This window comes from Pteropus alecto, unplaced genomic scaffold (assembly GCF_000325575.1).
Source record: "Pteropus alecto unplaced genomic scaffold, ASM32557v1 scaffold100, whole genome shotgun sequence".
Taxonomy (NCBI): domain Eukaryota; kingdom Metazoa; phylum Chordata; class Mammalia; order Chiroptera; family Pteropodidae; genus Pteropus; species Pteropus alecto.
The window spans coordinates 797,766-802,860 of NW_006430723.1; the positions used below are offsets into that span (position 1 = coordinate 797,766).

Genomic DNA, 5,095 nt, shown 5'->3' on the forward strand with positions numbered 1-5,095 from the left:
AGACTGTCTCTGGCACTGTTGGTTTGCATCCAATCTGCAGAAATCCCTGGGTGGGGTAGGGGGTAAGGGGGAGGGGGAATTGAGCTCCTGAGTCTGAAGCTGATAGGGTGTCATTAGTCATGCTGCTGTCACCATGGAGATGGCTGGAGAGGAGAGGAGGTGGTGGGGGTGAGGATATTTTGGGTAGGGTGGGGGCTGATGCAACATCATGACTGGGAATTTGGTGGGTGGCTGCTGTTACTGTGTGGCTTGGTGTCTGGGGGACTGGGAAGGAAATGCTACCAGGTGAGTTGAAAGTGGAGAAGGGGGTATTGAGCTCCATGTGGTTGTCTGAGGGCCAGGGCTGGAATATTTGGGGCAGGCAGGGCAGGGTCTGGTAGGGTATCAGTCATTACTAGGAAACACAGATGTCCCTCCCTGGTTGACAGGGACCAGGATCAGTGAGTCTCCTTGGGCTTTGCCCATGTTTTCAGGGCTGGGGACCCATAGGGAGTTTGGGATTACTCAGCAGTATCCTCTCCTGGCCCAGGGCAGAGAAAACGGAGTGGGAGGCAGCTCCATGTGGCTGCCTCTCAAGTCCAGAGCAGAGAGGCTGGGGAAGTAGTGTGGGGATAGGACCTGATGGGACTTTTCCTAGGAGTGAGAGAGCCCCTTCCATCCCCTGCTTCAGCTCTACCTTACCCTTGGGCTCCCGGAGCCTGTGGGGAGCAAAAGGGATCTGGTTGCTTAGGTAGCCTGTAGATGAGCTGCTCCTGTCCCCAGACGCTCCTCTCTGAAAATTCTACTCCTGCTACCTGGGAAAGCTGTGGGAAGCTCTGTGGAGGTGCTGGAAGTGGCACTCTGCCACCTCACTGCCTGGGTGGGGATACTGGCAGGGAGGGGCTCTGCTTCCCCACGTGGGATGAGGGTTCCTGGGTGAGGCTAAAGGGTGGATCAGAAGCCAGGGTGGTTCCTTGACCTCCTCTGAGGAACTTGAGACAAGGAAGTGCTTGGGGGAGGACAAGAATTTTGCTTCTGGAGCAGCTTCTGGGGGAAGGAGAAGAGCCAGGTGGCATTAACTCCCTCGGGGAGCTGGATATGCCTTGGTGAAGCTAGGAGGTGGGGGTGATCACCTGGGAAGGGACTGTGGGAGGCCCCTGAGGCAAGCAGAAGTTGTTGATACTGGTGATTCTGTGGGTGGAGAGCAGAGAGCTGTGAGCTCACTCTACTCTCTTCTCTGGAGCAAAACCCCTAGGTTCCACCTCTGCTTCCTCCCCTGGCCTCCCACCGCTGACTAGGGAGCTGTAATCACCGTGTGTGCTGTTGAGGACTGTGAGCACAGAGATCATGGAGTGCACCTGTTCTGTCCCCCACCCTGGGGAAAGCAGGACAAGGGGATGAGGACAGATGGGCTCAGGGAGGGGGCAGCTTCCTCTCTCCTCTGTGTCTCCGGCCTTGTCAGCCAGAGCTTCCCTCTCTGTTGGGAGAAAGGACTGCTGGCAGTTTTGTTTACTCCTGAAAGCACCCTCTCTCTCCTGCCTAGCGATGGCTTCTCTTTACCTCTTTCCAAATGTGTTCTCCATTTCTTTCTGCTGGTCCTGCAGTCCTGCTAGAAGCTCCCAGCCTGTACCTTGACCCTTAATGTTGTGGACATGTGTTAGGGCTATTTGGAAAACCAAGGGAAGCCCTTTAAAAATGTCTTCCTTCTTCCCCCATCTCAGAGTGGGGCCTGAACTGGCTGCATTTTGACAGTTTGTGCCTGTGCTTGTTTTTATTGTCAAGTTGTTTGCTGAAGTATCATCACTTCCTCTTGGCCCGTCTTGGACACTGCCAGCAAGCAGTGGGATCTGAGCCCCGTGTTCCCCTCCCCCCACTTAGGTGGCCTATTTGGTACAGTGTCCCACATACCCTGATTGAGGTAGTTTGGCCAGATCCTCTTCTATCAGCAGGTCATGGTGTAGGAAGATGTGTCTGGTATGTGAGCTCATTTTGAGGTCAGGCCAGGACTCTGGAACACAGGGCAAGGGGGTCTCACAGTATGTGTTCCCATGGGGTAGGTGCAGGCTGGGAAACCCCACGGGTGAATGGTATTCAGCAGCCAGTGGGTAGTCATCTACTGGAATGTGCTTGTCTACTGTGTGCCGAGTCCTGCCAGAGTTTCAAGAATATCCATGATGTAGGGTGTATAGAGTTGAGCTTGATAAACACAAGTTGTCATTTTACTGCATAGTGTGTTACATGGGATACCCACGATATCCCAAGGAGCATGCCAGAGCACACACTGTTGCTGCCACCGCCTTCTTGGCAGTGAGGGTCCAGTGCCGAGAGCACCAGGCTGCCAGGCTTTCAGTCTCCCACGCTGCTCCCATGCGCTGCCCCTTGGGAATCTTCAACTGGCTGAGGATGTCTGGAAACTATTTTGGGACTGTGCCCAGGATTTCTGCCTTCTGTCTCTTCTTCTGACCACTGCAAAAGTGCTCCTTTGTCGACGATCTATGACCCTTGACTTTCCACACACCGTGGGTGACTCCTACCAGTTTCTTGCCTGCTTTGCCTGCTTTTACCACTCTGCAGCCCTTTGCGAGGGTCCCCCTCTTGCTCTCTGAAGTGCGTTTACAAGCAGTCTTGAATTTGGAGAGAGATGGCAGCAGGTGAGCTTGTCAGACTGGAGCTGGAAAGGAGCCAACCAGGAGGATTTCCAGGTTGAGTTTGGTCGCGGGGGACTTCCCTCATGCATAACAAGAACTGGAGTTAGAGTTCCAGGGCTCAGCTCCACCTCCTGGGGACTCCTCACCAGTTTTCAAATGTCGTGAGAGAGGGAAAGGACTTTACAAAATAGGTGAGTGAGCCGAAGGGGGAGCCTTCCTGGTCACTGTGGTGCCCACCGGAACCCTGTGAGGGCTCTCGCAGCCCTCACACTGGCTCCCTGAGGGGGCGCCGGGCCCTGGGTTCCCTCCAGCTGCAGATGGACGATTCTGCTAGAAATGGTCTTTGCCAAGTCCCCTCCCATACCACCCCTCCCCCGCCCGCCCCCACCAGGCTGTAGCAAATGGTTTGGCTGGCTGGGGGTGGGGACAGGGAGTGTGGGGAGGGGCTTTGGTTTGGCTCAGCTTTTGGGTCTCCCAGTCTGACCTTTTGGGCTTTTGGCCTCATTTGCTCTCACACTTGGGCATCTGGCAGTCAGCTGAGGACTCCCCTCTTGTTCCCAGCATGTCTGCAGCTTCTAAGAAGATGGCTTCCTTGTGGGTTAGTTTAGGAAGCTTTGGGCAGATAGGCGACAGAGATGGCTTAGATGAATAGAATCTGTAGATTATCATGCTATCTAGGACTGAGACCCCATCCCCATTCACTTTCTCTACTTTTCTTCCTCTTTTTGTCTTTCATCGTTTACTGAGCATTTACCATGTTCCAGGTACAGTACTAGGTCCTGAAAAATAAGAGAAATCATTATTATTTGATCTTTACAATACCCCTGGAAGCAAGAGATATTGACTAAATTACCTAGAACCATAACTCTTAAGTGGGCACACTGCATTGGCAGTTTTCATTTTTTTTTAAAATACAATGAAACTTTTGATCTTTGTATTTGGGGCTGTGAACTTGCACCTGGCAGACCCTTCACCCCCAGCTGTGCCTAGGTCTTTACCTTTGCTTTTATCATTGGCTCAGGGGACCTCAAGAGACTTTAAAGGAACAATCAAGATGCCATCCATGTTTTCAATAAGTTACTGTTTCTGGGATCTGGCAATTACAGATTGGGGTAGTGGGGTCGGAAAAGGAATGGCTGGAAAGAGAGCTTAGTTTTGAAGGAAAGCGTCAGCTTTAGGCATGTAGGGTTTGAGAGTCGGGTGAGGCTGGATAGAAATACTGTGTCTGGGCGCGTTACCTGGAACCTGAAATTGCCTTCTATACACTGGGGTCATGTTTGGGCCCTGCGGCCCTGACTGCTCAGGGGCTCGCTCCCATGGAGACCTCTGGCTGAGATGAGGAGGGCGAGAAGTGCAGTTGTCCCATTTCTTTTCCTCTCTATTCCCAACTCTGCTCCCTCTCTTGCATTCTGTCATTAGTCAATGGGAGGTCACTTAATGTCCCTGGATTTTACTTTCCTCTGTAAAATGAAAGGGTTGCCTTCCAAAGTATTTCTCAAACTAAATATGGCAAAGGGCCAGTTCGTTCTTTCTTTTTTCTTTTCTTTACTTTCTTCTTTTCTTTTCTTTCCTTCTTTCATTTCATTTTATTTCATTTTCAAAATGTTGCAGACCAATACTCAGTTCTACTTCATACAAGTAGTTCGCAGCTTGCGCCATGCATGGCTCAGAAGTTCAGCACCATCCAGACTGGTCTGTGAGCCACTGGAGGAGGCGAGTCCAGTGAACTTGCTCTTGGATGTTGTGGCAGGTTCAAATCGCTGTGACTGCTTCTAAAGGTTTACCCTTGGTTCCTGTGTGTATGTTGTGGTGGACTGGTGGTAAACAGTTTATAGGCATTACTTTTGAACTCTGCTTCCGGGACAGCAGAGGGTCTCTGTTTTGACCATTCCACCCCTTTCTGGATATGACTTACTCTCTTCTGTACTGTCCATCTTGGGAACAGAGAGCATCACTTGGAAAAGGAGAGATATTGCTATACCAGAGATTTTCTTAGAGTCCGTCAAAAGATTTACTTGCACCTCAGCTTCTGTAGATAAGGATGCTTCCTGTTTGCCTGTTTGCAAGCCTCAGATTCTGATGGAGAAGTGTCAGAACCTGCAGAGCCCCCCCTCGCCCCACCCCGCCCCGCCACCGGAAGAGGCAGGACTGTGTGCATGTATGTGTGTGTCTGAGTATATGAATTCCATGACTTAGAGGGAGAGAACAAATAAAGGGGAGGTCATGTCTCCTATAGATGCCGGAATGGATTTGGGTCCTGCAAGATACTAAAGCTCTAGTGCCTTAGGCAGGGCACCTTGAATTTTGAGCTTTTCCCATTTGGTGGCTCTCAATAATCTAGAGACAGAACCCTTTTCCTCTGGGTGGATCACAAACTCTGCCCTGGTTTCTGTGAGGACAGACATCCCAATATTTTTGATTGCATGAGTTTGGGCATGCAAACTTTATGCCACCCACTCTCACCCGCA

At 51.3% G+C, this 5,095-nt stretch overlaps 1 protein-coding gene across 1 annotated transcript in view; it reads left to right on the forward strand.

The window, feature by feature from the left end:
- The window catches only part of TET3 (tet methylcytosine dioxygenase 3), a 96,497-nt gene that overhangs the window by 17,726 nt on the left and 73,676 nt on the right, over positions 1–5,095 (forward strand).